Genomic DNA, 18,731 nt, shown 5'->3' with positions numbered 1-18,731 from the left:
CTGGAAGAAAACGCCAGTGGGCGGACCATAGCCCACGTGTGGCAGTCACGTGATTTCGTCCGCAGGGTGTCCCTCTCGGGCACCCGTAGGTGACGACGCAGGAAAAGGGCTTTGGAGCAGGACCTCCTTTGCGTGCCTTCAAACATCACTGAGAACGTGGTCATGCCAGAGATTGTGGCTGTTCGAACCGTTACGTGCAAGAGTAATAATGAAACCAAGATGTATGGACTCCCCAAGCTACGTGACAGACCCTGGATGGGGGCTGTGCCAGCAGCATCTGTCATTGGTACCACAGTCCTGTCGTGTCCCTGCTCTCATCACCCCAAATTCGAATCTAGGAAACTGAGTCTGGCAAGGATTGGAAGCCTGTTCAAGATCAGATGGCCCCTGGCCGACTGTGGATTCACACCCAGCCTGTCCGGCTCCCAACCCCACCTCTCTCCACCCACGTGCGTTCAGTCCCTCCTCCTGATGAGGTCCCGTCTTGGTTTTTTTGTGTTTTTTTCTGACACCTCCGAAGACGCGTTGCCATAAATACACGTGCAGTTGTTGAGAACATCTGGCGGCCCCTCAGATGACAAAATCTCTCTCGCCCAGGTGGTGGTGGCCATGGTGGTGGGTGTGCATGTCGCTGACTGACCCATTCAGGTCCACGGGATCTGGTTGTGATTCTAGCTGTGCTCACTCTCTGCTTGTCACCCGGGAAGTTTCCGCGAGATTTGATCAGAATTTCAGGAAACCAGGCAGAGCTTGTGTGGAGCTGTCAGATGAAATAATTTGTCAGGGATGATTGTGTGAATTCGTAAATATTTATGAATTCACAAGTTATAAATGTGCAGCTTTCAGGAGGGTAGAACACGAGACTCACCAAGTCACAGATTACAATGAATATTTACAGAAACCCCAATCTGCTAATATTAGTTCTTTGTGCTTACGAAAAAAGCTTTTCTTGGGATTGTAACCCTTTCGGGATAAAGCGTCTGAGGGAAAAGAAGGTTACAGAAAGGAATCATCTCCCCGATAAAAACAACAATAATAGTAATAAAATCCCGACGCATCACATTTATATGATGCTTCAGATCCTCACTGTGTTCACATATTCTCGTCCCTCTTGCTAGCCGTTCTAAAGCTGGTTGTCGAAGCGTTTTTTGAACTGAATTGGATTGAAAAAGCCCAAGATGGCAGGTGGTCAAAAGACCTTTCTCTCTCTCTCTCTCTCTCTCTCTCTCTCTCTCTCTCTCTTTTTTTTTTTTTTTTTTTTTTTTTAGTTCTTGCTGAGTGTCCTGACTTTTCTGAGGTCTGGAGCCAGTCTCTAAATCCCTCAGAATCTGTTTTTACAAAGGGTAGCGTTTCACAAATGTAGTCACGGACGTAACCACTTCAGTAACACTTCCCGTTAAGCACAGTTTCTGGAAAGGCACTGAGCCTAAGGCCTGCCCTCTTTTTGTTAAAAAATATTAGTAAGCATCGGAGAGGTGTTAACGACGGAGTAACACCCAGTCGAGACTTTCTCTTTGATGAAGTCAGAAGAAAATGAAAGGGAAGTCACAACGGAACGCGTTTCTTTCTGTGCATGAGAAGCTGTGCACCGCACAGCACGGAGGTTTGGATGGAGACCCGTGGAGCCGGCCGCTTGTGGCTCACTGGCTCTGTATGACCTTGACCAAGGACTTAACTCCATGCCTCAGTTATGCATCTGTGAAATGGGGAGAATATTGGTACCTATTTGTAAGGGTTGCGGTGACCAGGATGAAGTGACCTACTGTCTGGAGAGCGCTAGAACTCACAGATAAATGTTCTGTCTGCGTTCGTTAGAGAAATACATGACCGTGGCCTAGGTTCACCCCAAGTATTGTATCAAGTCTTCATGAGGATAGAAGGAGAGCCAGCAAGGTGTGAGCCCTGGGTGTCTCATCTCACTGAATAGATGGCCCCAGTCAGTCTCGCCCATGATCTGTAAATTGGGACAGAGGGAGGGTTTGGAGGGAACGGTTGGATCAGATGACCTCAGAGGACCCCATCTCGTAGGGTCCATCCAGCAGCCTGGGACCAGAAACCGGACTGGCGATAACTTTCCCATTCATAGTGCACAACGGGACTGTTTGGGAAGCTCCCTGAAATGAGACTCACAGGGGGATGCTATCCGGCTTGCTAAACCCCATCCCCTCTGCAGGCCCCAGGCCCATACTTCGCTCTCAGGGGGCGGCCCGTGGGAAGTAGACTCCCTCGTGGCCTGTAACGAAACTTTTCTCGAAGACAGCCGTGGTTTTGTAAAGAAAGGCAACCCCTGTCGGTGCTGTTTTCCAAACTGGAGTTTTCTTACACTGCTGATCAGTGTGGCTCTGCTATATTTTGAACAGCTCTCTGACATGGAGCCTCAGTCTCCCCATCCACAAAGTGGGGGCGAAACTCATTATCGCCACCTGACGTGGTTATCCTATGTCTACAACTGGGGCCGTCTGTCTTCTGTAAGGACAAGTGCTAACAAGCCTCCACCTTACCCTGCGTGCCTAGTCTGTGCACGTGGTACGCGTGGCCGTCACTCCTTTGACACGGGCACCACGGGGCTCAGTCTCAGAGCTGAGCACGGCTGGAGAAGTCACCCCCGGGGAAGGAGGGAAACAGCCTCCTGAGCTAGAACCCTTTTCCGTGAGCAGGAGGTCGGGGGCCCGACAGGGCGATGGACTAGGTATAGGTTAAGAATCTTGTGTCTTGAACACACAAGGAAGGTTCGTATTCATTCAATTATTGCTGAAACATTTACCTTGCTTTTTTTTTTTTTTTTTTTTTTTCCAATTCAACAGTCTTGTGAGTCTCACTGCCTGCATTTTGCTGATGGACACACAGAATCGCACGATCCCCTAGCTGGTACGAAAAGGCAAAGGCACACACATCTGTGAGGCTCTAACAGCTACCGATTCCCCACCGTGGGCACCCCGCGTAAACATTTTTCCGCCTTGCCTTCTCGTGCTAACAGAAACTACGTGTTGTGCCAGGCAACCTTCTAAGCTGTTTATAGGCACTGTCTTCTTGAATCTTCATGGCCGCCAGAAGGCGGGTACTTTTAGTACACGCACATACGTGGTAGCTGAGGTTCAGAGAGGTGAAGTCAGTGGCTGAGGGACTCACAGCCGGAAAGTAGGGAAGGTAGGATTCCACTTATGGCCAGTGGATGCTGGGTCCCTGGGCCCCCAAGACAATACCAGTGAGTGTTGCCGGGGAAGTCGAGTCTCCCAGAGTTGTGGCAATCATGCCCACATCCAACATAGAGCCTGGCAGAGACTATGTGCTTCGCAAATATTTGTCAAATGATTTTTTTTTTTAATGCACCAGTCTCCTGATCCTTAAAAATCTCAACTTATAAACAGATATGTCAGGGAGCAATTATTCACATTACTCAAGATGTCTTCATTTTATAAGAAAGGATTTACATCAGAATTCCTTTAAATAGCACGTCCCCCAGCGCATTTAAAAATATAACTCAATTTATAGCTTGGGATTACACACATGCTTTCAGAAGCCCTCACTTGAGTAAAGGAGGCTGGCTGGCATGAACGTCATTCATTCATCTAGGTTTTCAACAAGCAATTATTGAGCACCTACTACATACCAAGCGCTGTGTAGGAAGCTGATGATTCTGAGGTAAATGTCATGGCCTCAGCCCTTAAGAGGCATCAGGTTTGGTAGGGTAGGCAGAGAAATAAATAGATGAATTTTCCAGGTTAAGCATGAATTAGTTGATGCTTTGGGAAAACAAAGGAAGGAGCCCACTCCCTTCTCTCCAGGAATTCTGGGTAGAAAGTCTTCCCTGAAGAAGGGCAATGTGAGCTGGGCCTCGTGAGATATGTAGGAGTTTGCCACTTAGAAATACCCCCAATCAAAAAATTTTCTCAAAATTAGAACACCCTTGTTTCTAACCTTGAGAAAGTTGCTATATATATAATTCATCAAATCCATAGGCAACGCCATGCCTAGGTAAGTGCGCTTGGGTGTCATACTCATGCTGATTCTCAAAAAAAAAAAAAAAAAAAAACATGGTGAGGTGAGAATGTCATGGAACTTTCCTTCTGTGTTGTATGACCACACAAGCGAAGCATCAAAAATACAGACAAGCGGGACATCTGTATGACGTACAGTTCCCACCCCCAACACATCCAAAGTTTACACTTCAACTTACATCATTCAAGGTGTTTCCTTTGGTGAATATGTGCTGTTTGTTTGAAACTAAAAATAGTTTGTGGTTTTGTGATGCGCACCCGGCTCTTTGGAAAACATGGCACAACACAAGGAGAACGTCTGTCCGTGTCATTCCATGATTTCCTACAGCCAATCTCAAAATGGTTTTGTGCCGTGCCATTCATATGCATATTGTATCTAACCAATCCCCGAGTGTTGGGCAGCTAGGTTGTTTCCAACTGTTTTCTCCTAATGTAAGTAATGCTGTGTTAAACCTCCTTGTAGCCACATCCTTGTGGTACATATTCGTGCTCCTTTTCTCCCACCACCCCACCCCTGTTAAGTAATATCACTGAGTCAGAGCATAGGCAGAGTGTAAGCCTTTGCACGCAGGAAACATGATCCCCATTCTGCAAGAGAAAAAAAAACCAACTAGGGAAGTTCCCAGACCCTGAGCAGAGCCTCCTGCCTGTCAACCTCAAGCCCTTCCTTCCCACAGGCCCACCTGAGCCTCCCGCCATCAGAGAAAATCAATCCTATGGGTAGGGGGAAGGCTTGGGCAGAGGGATTGGCGATTTAAAGTGATGCAGAGTGATGTCTTTTCCCCTTCCATTCTGATCTTGTTCATGGGCTCAGAGAGGCAAACAGAGAGAGCGTGTCTAAACTGAGGCAAGCCCATGCAACATCTGGCCCCCCTTCCCTGCCTGGAGGTCTCCTGGCAATTAGAGGGGTGTTTCCAGAGCCTTCCTTGTCAGACGCAAAGGCCGGTCTGCTCAGGCAGTCAGACGGAGGAGTGCTTATCAGGTTTCTGCTGATGGAGGAGGGCAGCTGGCAGGCAGAAGGCTCAGTCCCAAAGAGCACCTGAGACCTTGCAGGGGGCTTGGGGGCGTGCTCTTGCCCCCGGTCTTGGTCTTGGGTTTTCCCATCCGCATAACAAGGAATCCAGGCTGTGTGTGCTGTGTAGCAGGGAAGGCTGGGGGTGCAGCTTTCCCAGCGGGGAGATATTGGGCAAGCCCTTAACCTCTCTGAACCTCTTTTAAGTCCACAGAGACTCAAGGGCACCCCGCCACATGCCGGATGGACACCGCCCCAGAAGCTACCAAGCCCACCACCGCTCCCCAGGAGCGCCCGTCCCAGTTGAGGGACACAGACAAACAGACGCGGCCCTCACAGATGCCCAGGAAGGTGACTGCCAAAGGTGATCGGTGCTCGGGTAAACAGAAACCCAGCAAGGTGATGGAAAACCACGGGGGGTGGCGCAGCGCCCGGTGGGGGTCTGTCTGAGGCCGTCACATTGGAAGTGAAGCCATGATAAATAACATGGTACCAGGAGGGGGTGAGAAGGAGTTTGTCCTGTTCGGGAGGGAGAAGAGGATGGGCCCGGGGGAAGCACACTGAGCAGGGAGAGAGGGGCACAGGGTGAGGCCAGGTGAGCATGCCAGCTGGAGGAGAGAGATGGGACTTCATTCTCCGGCTGTCCATGAGACTGGGGTGCCTCAGTTGTCTTGTTAATAAAATGGGTTTACAGGTGCTCCGCTCTCGGTGCATCATGAGAACTGGCCGGGAAGGAGCAAACGGAGGGCTTGCTGGTGCTGGGCTGCAGGTCAGAGTTTCAGGGTGATGTAAGGGACTCACTCAGCTGCATGGGAGACGGCCTTCTGCTCAGGGACTCGAGGGCCAAGCCATGGAAACGCGACAGCCACCACACTCTTCTTAGGGGATCCAAGCTGCCAGCCCCCATCTGGGGTGTCCCCACATGCATCCCATACAAGACAGGCCCTCCAGATGCTCCCTTAATACAGTGCTTCCAAAGACACCACTGTTTCCCCACTGTCCAGAACACTGGGCGCTGCCATGCACTGAAGGCTCTGACAAGTCCTGCAGGCACGAACCTTACTGAATCTGCTCCAACTTCCTAAAGCAAGGCTGGTTCCTCCTCCCCACGCAGGACCACGGCCTCGGGGCCTCACCAGACCTTCCCTAAAGTGGTCCTCCCCGACCTTCACCTGTCACGCCCTGCTCCAAACCTTGGGTTTTCCCACTCCGTGGCATTTGTCACTAGAGGAACATATCTTACTTGTTCATTTGTTTTTCTAGTTTGAGGGCTTCCCCTCTAGAAGGTAAACACCGTGAAGGCAGGGATAGGGTCTGTCTTAACAACTGCATGCTTCCTGGCTGTTTAAAAATTATCAGTTGAATGAAGCAGGGTGGGGGAGGGCTGGAGGGAGGGAGGGAAGATGAACCAGTGTTTTCCAAACTCCGTCGGTTCCAGAACGGGCTCTTTGCCAGGCACACCTGTTTGTAACACGAAGGATACAACCTGGTAAAGAAAACCCAAGCCACTGGCAGACCGGCCCCGTTACAGAGGGAAGGGATGGGCATTTTCATTCCCAGACCTCTTTAGCTCGGCCCGCATACGTACATCATTTTATTGCTTCCCTGGCATTTATGTTTTCAGCTTCTTACCTGCCCCCCTGAGAGCGACGACCCAACTGCACACGCGCGGCGGGGCCCCCGCAGGGCACCGCGTCACTGGTCTGTGCCCCCAGCCGGCCCCAGCCCGGTTGACCGCCCCCCCCACCCCCAGCGGGGCGGGGGCGGGGGTGGGGATGGGGAGCCGGGGTCCTCGAGTCAGCAGAACAGCCAGGCCAGGCTGCAAAGCCCCCGTAGTGCTGCCTCGGAGGGGGAACCAGATCTGAATGGGAACGTATGGATCTGAGGAGTGTGGGAGTCTGTCTTTTTTAAATTGCATCAAACCCTTCCCTTGCCTTGAGAGCGCTACATTTTTCAAAGCCGCGGAACAGGGTGCCAGGCTGCAGTTTGCTTTTCCCCGTTCACCTGCCTTCAGAGCGCCGAAAAATAATGAACCTCTCCCCCCGCCGCCCCCCGCACCTCCCCTCCAGCCTGCAAAAGGCGGGAAGGAAAACAAGCAGGCGCCTTCTTCCTAAACATTTAACATGCCGTGACGCCTTCACTTCCCCCATAGAAGGAACTGGCTTTTTTTTTTTTTTTTTTCCTCTTTTTGCAAGAGGTGTTTGCGGCGTGCAGATCAAACCTCTTTCTTCCCAGGCTCTTGTCAGTGCCTGCGTTCCGGGACTTCAGAATACCACGGTGGGGAAGGCAAAGCTGGGTCCCACGGAAATCACGACCAGGCGGCGGTTTGCGGATGGCGAGGCTTTCGCTCGTTCATTCATCATTCATTCGTTCACGCAGGGAGCCAGGAGCGTCCATCCGTCCATTCATTCGTTCGTCCATTCATTCATTCATTGTTTCAATGAGCCCCTACTATGCGCCGGGTCTTGTGCGGGACACCCATTCACAACACAGATGCAAATTTCAATGAAGTCGGCTTCAAAGACACCGCGCTTCAACTTGTAAATGTAAGACCGACTTTATTTTTAGCAGGAAAGCTAGTTGGAAAGCTACATTAGCAAAGACCGTCCCCAGGAAAGGTTTCAGTGCCTGGAGGTGAAAGCTAGAGTTTGGAAGTGGGGGCGAGGAGCAAAGAGCCGGAAACACAGGGCGCATTTCACTGGGGGCTCCCCAGCACCCCGCAAGTAATCCCGGGCAGCCCCGTTTTGCATCATTTGCTAAGGGGAAAACAGACTAAGAGAAGAGGCAAGACCAAGCTCACGCTGCAGATTGGTGGGGTCCCGTGTGGACAGTAGGTGACCAGGATAAGTTCACAGCAGGGTGGGAGGGGTCATGAAGGGGGTCCCCGGCTTTGTATCATTTTACCCATAAGGACTCTAGTGGTACCACCCTCACAAGGAGGGTGTGGTAGGTTTTGTTTTGCAGATGAAGGGATTCAGGTTCAGAGAGGCTGCTGGTTTAGTTAAGGTCACACAGCAGTAAGAAAACCTACTCTGGGATTAGTCTCAAGTGTCCTCTCCCCAGTATAGTGTTCCCTCTCTCTCTCTGTCTCTCTCTCTTTAAAACACACACACACGCACACACACACACACACACACACACACACTCATCTCGGCTTCATTCCGCCCACAGCAGCCTGAGGACACTCGGAGCCCTGAGTGTGGCTTTTCCCGACAAAGCCAGAGCTTGATTATTGGGAAGTGGCTCCCCTAGCCATTTCTGGATCCATTTGAGAAAAATAAATAAAGCTGGGGACTGACTCTCCAGTGATGACAGGGGCGGATGGAGAGGGGGGTCAGGTGGCTTTGCAATGCCACTGGTGAGAACAGGCAACGTCCCCCATCGCTAATGGGGTTCAGACAACACCCCCTTCGGGCCCGAGGGAAGCGATGGTAACTGAATCTGCCTGTCCATTTCATCCGATTGCTTTTTTGTTACGGCAACGACGCCTCTAATGAGGTTCAGGTAAGATTAAGGACATGGGGACGGAGGAAGAAATGTGTATTTAAGGTCCTGCCCCTGGATCCAGCTGGAAAAAAAAAATTAAACAGTTTTCAGGAAAGGTAGGCTCTGTGTTAGGTCAGGTCAGCGAAGGACTTTGCATATCTATGTCTCGATCAAAACACCCAGGTAATTCATTTCGTCTTGGGTTGTCCCCAGCTGTCACCTTCCTTTCCCGGACTCCTCCCCTACCTAGGAGATGTTATTTTTGTTTGAAGGGGGGATTATTATCCATCAAACAGAAATATTGCCTCCAAATTTGGAGTAAGCGGATAATGAGGCCACTCTGGTAATTTCACACTGATGACAAGAGAAACATCTCCATGGCTGACTGACAGTTGCCGTGAGGAGACAGAACCCTCTGGAATCCCTCCCAGGCTGGGCTGGGAGCTGCTCAAAGGAGGGGGTGGGAGAAAGCCTGGTGGCCTGTCACCCCTGCCCGCTGCCTATGGGGTCTTCACCACCTCGTCAGACATCCAAGCTGACAATGGTGTGAAATTGAAATTGTGGAGTAGATTAAATGATGTATTTAAGGCTGCAGGACAGGAGGGGGGGAGGGCAATGGAGGCAGGGGGTGGGGAGGAGGGGAGGGTCCAAGAGCAGGGAGGCAGGGAGGGGAAAATGGGGGCAGGGGTGAGAGTGAGGAAGAGGAGGGAGGACCAAATAAGGAACTGAGAATGTGGGGGGGGGGGGTGGATAAGGGAGGTAAGGAAAAAGAAATAAGAAGGGAGGCATGTATGACCAGGAGAGAAGGAGGAGGAGGGAAAGGAGGAAGGACGAGGGAGAAGAGGAGGGGGAGGAGAAGGGGTGGAGGAAGGGAGGAGGAGGAAGAGGAGGAGAAAGAAGGAAGGGGAGGAGGAGGGAAGAAAAAAGAGGAGGAAGGAGAGGAGGGGAAGAGTAGAGGAAGAGAAGGAGAAGAAGAAGAAAGAGGAGGAAGGGGAGGAGGGGGAGGAGGGAAAAGGAAGAGGAGGGGGAAGGAGGAGGAAGGAAGAGGGTGGAAGAAAGGGGAAGGAGGGAGAGGAGGGAGAACAGAGAGGGAGGAGAGGAGGAGGAAGGAAAAGAGAAGAGGGAGGAGGGGGAGGAAGCCGAGGGAAGAAGTGGAGAGAGGGGAGAAATTGGAGAGATAAGAGTGGAGAGAGAGAGCAGAGCAGGCAGCCCGAGGGGGCTGCGGAGGAGCCAGGTGGGGGGGGGGCTCCGAAGCCCTCCCCGTCCCCCCTGCCTCTCTCCCCTGTAATGTGGGGAGGGTTTATCTCACCAGGAGCAGCAGGCTCAGTCACTGATCTAATCAAATTATTCAGCATTAAAAACTGCCAAGACATTCCAGTACTTCAGCTTCCAGAGACCCAGCTGGGATCAAATGCTAATCAACATCGCCACGATATTTATTCCCACTGTCAGGCTGCTGCGTGTTTGTTTTCCGAGGGCTGCATACTAAACCAGAGGAGGAGGATGGATAGGCCCGTGGCAAGGGGATCAGGACCAGGGATGGTCAGGAGGAGGGCGGGCTGACGGGCAGGAAGAGGAAGGGACCCACGGGAGGCACCTGTGGAGCGGGACACAGGGACCCTCGATGGCTCGTGCTAGACGCAGACTAGCAAGGCCGGAACCCTGGGCTGCCCTTTCCCGCCTCCGGGATCGGGAGTCCCGTTCAGGCCAAACCAGCTGCCAGTCTGGGGCTGTGTGACGACCCCTGGCAGGCGGTGGGCCCTCTCCGAGCTTCACCATCCCTCCTGCCTAAAAAGCCCGCCGCCCCGGCCGGCTGTGGGTTCCACGAGAGGGAGGTAACAGAGGAAGCGGTGCAGGCCCAAGCCTCGGCTGTGTGACTTCACACAGGTTAGTTGACCTCCCTGCGCCTCGGTGTCCTCATCTATAAAAGGACGATGGTAATAATGATGGTGCCAATCCCGTGGGCTCACCTGTTGTGACATTTAAGCGTGCGATTACATGGAAAGCGTACCGGGAGAGCTCAGGGTACGTTAGGAATAATTGCTAGCTTTTAACGTTATTGCAAGGGTTGGATGAAGTAATGTCCGTAAAACGTACCAAGGCAACTGCAACAGATGAGGTCTGACGATAATGGCCATCAGGACGAAAGACTGAATCAGGTGGCAGACACTGTCGCGGTGTGGGGGGTGCCAGCCCCTCCCTTTTCCCCGGACCCCCAGAGGGGCCTCTGCGCCCAGGCAGGGACGGACAGACTTCCAGGAAGTTCACAGGCCTCGAGATTCCTCGGCAGCAGCCAAGCAGAGAGGACGAGCCCACATTCGCCCCTGAACTTGGCACCTCTCTCCCGGGATCCAGCCTGCCCCTCGCCCACTCCCTGAAGGTCACAGCGCCCGGGGGGGAAGGGGGGAAGCCTAATTAATTTCCTTTGTTTTTCAGAGTTTCATTTTTTAAATTACAGCCTTCCCTCCTCTCTAATAAATACTCAACAATTAAAGCTTTTTTTCCCAAAGTGTGATTTCAACATTTCAATGTCCCTCCCCTCCTGTCACCTTCGCTGCCATAAACAGATTCGTAAAAACTGCTTTTGACGCCCCAGCTGCCATTAGCCACTTAAAATCCCGTAATTATCATCCTATCATGGGCCTGTTAACGAGCAGTAAAAATAAGGCCATTGAATATGGTAATTTATTCGTAAATTAGCCTAATGAGAATAGGTTTCAGACACTGTTTACTTGCGGGCTGCCTACGCCTGGCCGAGGCAGCGATGTGCCTGGGAGGGCGGTCTGGCGGGGCAGCGAGCCCACTGGGCGGTGACGCCCCCTCCCCACGGCTCCGCGCCCCTGACGTTGATCCCCGCTCCCTTCATCAAGATGGTGCTAGGCTTCTGTGGGCCACAGGCCACGGAAAGGCCCTGCCTGCCTCGCCCAGGTGGTAAGACTCGGCCGTTGCCTGAATGCCTGTGCTGACCAACCCTGGGAGGCATCTGTCAGCAGGCTGACCTTGGGCGGGTCACCGTATAGCCCTCTGTTTTCTCACGTGTATAATGGGATTGGTATGCCAACTAAGGAGTTATTTTAAAGATTGATTGAAATACACACACACACAGCTATTTATATGTATTTATAACTATTAGGGCATTGGGAGATAAAATCTAGAAGGCTGGACTTTAGGAGCTGGCTGGCTTACCCTTAGAATGTATCCCTTTTTTAAGTTGATTTATTTATTTTGAGAGAGAGCACAAGCAGGGGAGGGGCAGAGAGAGAGGGAGAGAGAGGATCCCGAGCAGGCTCTGTGCTGTCAGAGCAGAGCCCGATGTGGGGCTCCAACCCACAAACGGTCAGATCATGACCTGAGCCGAAATCAAAAGTCGGATGTGTAACCGACTGAGCCACCCAGGCGCCCCTAGAATGAATCCTTATGGTAGCGGGTTGAATAGCAGTCCCTGCAAAAGTCACATTTACCAGAAACCTCAGAATGTGGCTTCCCTCAAAAATAGGGCCTTTGCGGGTGTAATTCAGTTAAGGTGAGGTCAAACTGGATGAAGGTGGGTCCAAAATCCCAAGAGTGGAGCCCGTAAAAGATAAGGACCCACAGGCACAGAGGAGAGGCAGGGGCCACTGGAGGCAGAGGCAGCTTCCCACCAGAAGCTGGGAGAGTCACGGAAGGCTCCTCCCCTAGAGAAGGGGTGTGAGTCAGCATTTGGGCCAGAATGCCCGGGATGGAGTTGCTTTTTGCTGAGATTTGGCTTTGGCTGAAATTTGGGCCGAGGAAGAGCCTGGGGTCTGAGCCGGACTCTGCCCCATGAGAGCCCCGGCATCTGAAGGTCTGTCCAGCTTCCAGAGGGCAGGGGCTCTGTCCAGCGTGGCATAGCTTATTTGGGGCATCATTAATATTTGTTGAGCAAAAACTCAGCCACCAGTCTGTGTAGGATGTTTACAGAGAGCCCTCACCCGTGGGCCAGGTACCTCGCTGGCCTTGGACCAGTCTTGGTCTGGCTGAGACCCAGGCTGCTCTCCAGGGCTCCAGGCTGATGTGGGTGACAGGCATCAAAGGGATATTTGTAGGAAGTACTACCACCATCCATTAGGTGAGTCTGAAGACCCTGGAGCCCAGGGGAGGCCCCAACAGGGGCTGGGGTCTCGGGGAGGTCTGGATGAGTTCAGCTTTTCAGTCACATCATGACTGCTTAGTAGACGTCAGCCAGGAGAGGGACCACAGGGGCCGAGTCCTCAAGGCGACAGCGGATCGTGGTGCGTGCTGAGGCCGGTAAGTCAGGTTGTGGGTCTGAGCCTCAGTTTCCTCATCTGTGAAATGGGTTCAATGGCCTGCACCTCCTGAACTTGGCAGGGAGTCAGTGAGATATAGCATGGCCAGTGCTAGGTTGTGTGCGAGCCAACGGAAGCTGCCATTTCTCCACTGGTGGCGTTGTCCTTGACTTGGGGGGTCAAGTTCTCCTGGGGCCGGAAGCCTGGCAGCTTGGCCAGGTGGCCCCACTGCTCTACCTCGCTGCCCCTCTCTCCCTCACCCTGATCCTTTGCCCTCCAGCCATGCCAACCGGAACCGGGCTTGAGACAGACCCCGGACTCAAACTTGCCAGAAAGGTGGTGTTCCCACGTTCTAGGTGGGGAAACTGAGGCCCAGCTATGTGGAGAGGCTTGCCCAAGGTCACCCACGTTGCTGGCCGCTCTGCCTGACCATGTTCCATTGCTTCCTTAGATCTGGTCTCCATGCCCAGTTTTGACGTCCACCCCAAGGCCTTCCCAGTGCCTGATGCAGGGATATACAAATCCAGCCCCACACTCAGACCAGTCTCCGGGGGTCCTGAGGCTCCTGTGGCTGAGCTCCAGTGAGCTGAATGGATATACCCTGTGCCTTGGGGCTCACAGTCTGGTGGGGGGTGGGTGGAGGTTGACCCTATTTTGATTATTGTCGGGTAAGAAACAGGAACCTGGTGTCAGGACAGGGCATTTCACATAGCTGGGAATCAGGACATGCCTACCTGAGGAAGTGACGTGGAACTGAGACCTAAAGTAGGACAAATGAGCCCGGAGATGGGCACAGCTAGAATGTTCCAGGTAGCAAGGATGACACGTGCAAAGGCCCTGGGGCAAGAGAAGCCCGTTAAAAGGACAGTGTAACTGGATCCCAGATATGGAGGGGTAACTGATGTGGGCCAAGGTAGAGGCAGCAGGCAGGGCCTGGACCATACAGGCGTCTCTAGTCCTTGGAAAGTAGTTGCGTCTTCATCCCAACAGTGATGGGAAATTTCATCAGGAAGGAGGGCTTCCTGGGCCCTCCCATTCACGTATGGTATGTTAAGAATGGCAACGAGGGTTAGGGGGAGCTATGCATGCAGACAAAGAGATAAATTAGGAGGCTGTTTCATTCATGGCCTTGAAGGAATGAATAAAAAGAAGGAAGGGGCAATGGACGCCAAGTACAGCTAACCAGGTTGGTGACTGCATAAAGGCTTTGCAGAGCCATAGGCCCTGGGGCAGGGCGAGGTCCACTGGAAGAAGAGGTTCTCTCTTCCAGAAGTGCTGTTAAGGGCTGTGTCTGCCGTGGCAAAAAGCAGCCCGTGTTCCTCAGCCCTCTCATCCTGAACCCAATGCAGTCACTGATCACTACAGAAAAATTGTGCCCTCTGGGGCTGGAGTCTGAGACAGTCTTCTCTCTCTTCACTGAGAGGGGGCCCTGGCACCCTTGAGTGGGGAAGCTGACCCCACCCCAGCTGGCAGGGGAGGCAGCTCCCTTTTGGAATTTCCTTTGAAACCAACCTTTTGGATGACTCAGAGCTTTGGGCCCTGGAGATCTCAGATGTCACAAAAGTATGCTGGTCCTAAGATCATCATTTCCTCTCTCCTCTGGGTCTCTCTGTGCAACTCGTGCTTTTCATTCCTATGCTCCCTCTCAATATCTCTCTTTCTCTCTCCGTCTGTCTCTCTCCCTCTCTCTCCTCCCTTTTTCCTGTCTCTGGCCCTCAATAATATAACCTTTCCCAACTTAGGCTCCTGTTCCATGCTGGGGCAGGTGCCAGGGACCTGCACCCTATGTTCTCAGGGTCTCCTCACCACAGCCCCATTCCTTTCATTTGCATAAAAGTGGGAAACTAAGGCTCAGAGAGACCGGTGTCTTACCTGAGGACACACAGCCTGGAGCAGGCAGGGCCATCACAGCTCAGACCACAGTCCATTGCCCTGTCCAGGGTTTTCCCTCTTCCTGTGGCTGTTGGGAAGAGAACCGCCAACTGAAGCTCTGCCCTGACAGGGATCCTGTCCTTGGCGCTCCGCTCGCCCCTTGGCTAACAAAAGGTCCCCATGGGGTCAGAGCAGGTGGAACTCGGATTCATTCTGGCCTTAAAACCAGAGGAGACAAAGGGGCGCCTGGGTGGCTCAGTCGGTTGAGCGTCTGACCTCAGCTCAGGTCATGGTCTCGCGGTCCGTGAGTTTGAGCCCCGTGTCAGGCTCTGGGCTGACTGCTCAGAGCCTGGAACCTGCTTCCCATCCTGTGTCTCCCTCTCTCTCTGCCCCTCGCCCGCTCATGCTCTCTCTCAAAAATAAATAAAAGCATGTTTTAAAAATTAAAAAGACAAACAGAGGAGACACGTGACTTCACCTGCCACATCCACAGCGTCAGCCACCGTATACTCAGGCCCTTGTCAAAGCTTGGACTCGGGGGCAACGCATCTGCAAAATCGCGCACCCCCCGCCCTAAGGCAGCCCCTGTTTTACGCCCCTTCGTGGCCCTGCTGCCTCCACATCCGCTGGGGACCTGGGCCATTTTTCTTCCGTCCCCTGACAGAGGCTGCGAGTTTTCAGGGGCAACCGTGATGAGGTTTCCGACCGACTTTTGACCAAACGGATTTCCAACTGCATTTGAAAAGGAAAATATCTTTCCAATGTACCAAATAATGAAAAATGACTGGGCGAGTTTATAACTGTTGATTTAGCCACCAAGTTCCCCCCAGCCCTGACTCGGGTTCTCTGGAGGTTTTCATCAAGCATTAATTCACTCTCTTTCTCGGCACGCAAAGAAATAGGCCCTTCCGAATCCATCCAGCAGTACATTAGCTTCAAGGCCTGTTGGAAATGGTTTAGCATCTGCTCTTAATAGACACCGCAGCGCACGAGGCGGGCGAGGGCTGGGCTGGCGACTCGGGGAACCGACAGCCTGGGAACTGCCACCTAGAAGAGCCACAGGGCATAGCAGGGGAGTGGGCTTTGGGGGGGGGCAAGGGGACACGAAGCTGGGGGTCCCCAGGTGAGCTAACCCGCATGTGAGGCCTCCAACCAACTCGTTAAAGCCGCCAAGGAAGTCAAGGGAAGGTGCCACGACAGGAAGAGGTGTTCCATCTATGCTGTTTACTCAAAGTCCATGGAGAGCTCTTAAACACCCCAAAGCCTGGCCACACCTCAGCTCAAGTACGTGACAATCTCTTGGACGGAAAGGATCCTGGGGAGTCAAGACAGTTGTAAAAATGACTGCAAGGGGTTCCAGCGCACAACCAAGATTGAGAACCAGCGGCTGCCTGAGCAGGGGTTCCCGAAGTAAGGTTCCCCGGGGCCAGCAGCGTCGCATCACCTTGTTAGAAATGCAAGTTGCCCGGGGCCCCCAGCCCAGATCTGCTGAATCAAACATTCCTGGGGTGGGCCCAGCTTTCCAAGAGATTCTGACGTCTATACAGGTTTGGGAGCCACTGACCTCTCCGGGGATAGGGAAGGTATGTTGGTTTTCCTGGCTATGCACTCATTCATTCATTCATTCCCCCAACTGGTCGTGTGCTCGGCACACAGAGTGTCTCTGCAAGGAGCCTAGCACTGGCCCAGGTACTGGGCATCCAAATGAAAAGTCAAAGGTGTGATTGTGCACCCAAGGAGTTTACAGTCTTCCCATGGAATTTCCTAGATGATACAGACAAAAGCGAGGGCTGTCAAAATGAGGAAAAGCTTTGACCTTTCAGTAACAGCCTCTTTTCCCTGCCTGCCTGTGCCTTCTTTTCTTCATGGGTTGGTTGGAAGCCTCGCCTGTGGCTTAGATCGCCTGTGTGCTCCCACTTTGAGCAGCTAACGCCCCTGCTAAGAGGTCCACGCAGGCATTCTCCTACTCACATAGGCGTTTGGCATCTAGGAGCCACCCCCGCTCTGAAAAAAAAAATGGCTTCCCTGCCCACTTCTCTCCCCTTCCTGTGTATTTCTCGACAGGAAGTGTTGAAACAGGAAGTGGTCACCTCCCATCTTCTGGGCATCCCGGCCGAGACGCTGTCACGGAAAACGCTCACCTCGGCCGAGTCCTGCGTACGAGATTACCCATCGCCGCCTCCCTCCCAGTGACCCAGGACCACCTATGAGCATCAGGGCCCAGCAGATGATCTCAAACTCTTCACGGTTATTACAGGTGTCAACAGGTTGGAAATAAAGCCAGAAGCTCTGTCGAGATTCGGCCGTCAAGATCCAAAAAGGAGCATTCTGCTTCCCGGCATTCCTTGCCAAGGATGATCTCAGATTCATCTGTTCCCATTCACAGTGAGCAAAGGCCTCAAGTTTATTAAGGGTGCGGCTGCGATTTCCCCTTCTCCTGTTCCTGAAATTGCGCCTGGGTGGGGATGCTGATGGTCAGAACTGGGGCAAGTCCAGAGAAGAGTGTCCTCATATTGGCAGCCCAAGATGTCTGCTGCCTACAAGGGCTTTGGTACCTCTCCTTGCTGGTCTGTCCTCATACCATTAGTGTGCTCGCTCTCTCTCCTCTGCCTGCCCCATCTCCACAGACTCATCTATTTTTTTAATGTTGAGCATTTATTCTGGGAACTCAGAGTTGGATGAGGCACAGCCCTGTCTCGTGGAGCTCACAGCTGGAGCACAGGATGGGGGCAAATGGACAAAGAAACAGACAGTAAAACATGGCTGTAGGAAGCATCCCACTGGAGGCAGTTTGCATACAAGCGTGGGGAGAGCCATTAACACCGCCTAGAGAAATAGGGAAAGTTCTATGAGCAAAGGATACCCAGACCGAGGCAGGTTTGTTTAATATCTCTGGCAGAACCTGCCTGCCTCCCTCAAATCTGATTGATGCAGGGTGCTTCGCTGCAGGTCTCTTTAAGTCTTAGGGAATAGTCTAGAGATCCACAGGGTAGGCTAGAAGTCCCAGGGAATTCACCAGCCCCAATGGAGAGTGACCCTCACCCACTGACTCTAGCGAGACAGTGTATCAATACCTCAGTTCCCTCACTCCTCGCACCCTGGATGGTGCCGAAGTTTGTGTTTGACGGTGTTTTCTAGAATTTCTCTAGAAATTAGATTAATTTAGACTAATCTAGATTAATCTAGATTAAGCACCTTCAATAACTGGCTTTATAGCATTCCCCACTCCCCTGTTGGGGGCATCCTAGGATTCCCCTCTGCAAATACTTCTTCCCTTTGCATCTCTATCTCCAAGTCTGCTTCCGGGGAGATTCAAGCTAAGATGGTTTTCAAGCAGGAGCCTGATGTCAGGTTTGGGTGTCTGAGAAGGGCTGCCCTTTCTATCCATGCAGTTGGGAGTTGGACTCCTAGGTCTCGGCATGGACACGTGAGACAAGACAGCCCGTTATTTTGTGCGCGTACTCTAGGACACAGCCCAGCCTTCCAGACCTCGGAGTGCTACCAACCTCCCACGACCACAGCCCTGATCAGCTTGCAGGGGTGCTCAGGTCACCCACAAGTGAACACCTGCCCAGAGACGGAATGAGCCCAACTGAAGACCACACAACCCAGCTCCCCCAACCCCATCCCTACGCTCGTGCCTGCACTCAACCGAAAAGCAAAAGACAAGGTGCCTACAAGATAGAAAGTATCCTGATATAAAACCTCGAGAGGGATGGGGCGCCTGGGTGGCTCAGCCGGTTCGTGGCAATCTCACAGTTCGCGGGTTCTGGCCCCGCGTCAGGCTCTGTGCTGACACCTCGGAGCCTGGAGCCTGCTTCAGATTCTGTGCCTCCCTCTCTCTCTGCCCTTCCCCTCCTCATGCTCCGTTTCCCTCTCTCTCTCAAAAATAAACATTAAAAAAATGTTTTTAATGCAAGAAGGATAGCAGAAAGGAAATCTCGTAAAGTAGCATAAAATAGCATAACCATCCTATCAGACCCCTCCCCAGTACACTCTGCAGAGCTTAACTATTTTCAGTATGTGTAGTCATACCTGCACCTGTAACTCCTTGTTTTGTTTGTTGGTTTAAGTATAGCCTAGTTCAGCCTAGTGCTC

The 18,731-nt window shown here is 52.5% G+C and overlaps 1 long non-coding RNA gene across 2 annotated transcripts; it reads left to right on the top strand.

Moving 5' to 3' along the window:
* Positions 1–12,206: 12,206 nt before the first annotated feature.
* On the top strand, positions 12,207–18,445 carry LOC123587668. 2 transcript variants are annotated; one of them, XR_006707454.1, is made up of 3 exons: positions 12,207–12,583; positions 16,698–17,018; positions 18,101–18,445. It is a non-coding gene; the product is annotated as an uncharacterized LOC123587668 (long non-coding RNA). The 2 variants fall into 2 exon arrangements; XR_006707455.1 differs by having other exon boundaries at positions 16,698–17,046.
* The last annotated feature ends 286 nt before the right edge of the window (positions 18,446–18,731 follow it).

The sequence above is a fragment of the Leopardus geoffroyi genome, chromosome D3, assembly GCF_018350155.1.
Source record: "Leopardus geoffroyi isolate Oge1 chromosome D3, O.geoffroyi_Oge1_pat1.0, whole genome shotgun sequence".
In the NCBI taxonomy this organism is placed as follows: domain Eukaryota; kingdom Metazoa; phylum Chordata; class Mammalia; order Carnivora; family Felidae; genus Leopardus; species Leopardus geoffroyi.
Note: the sequence above shows the minus strand (reverse complement) of the source record. Positions and strands in the feature narration are given on the sequence as shown.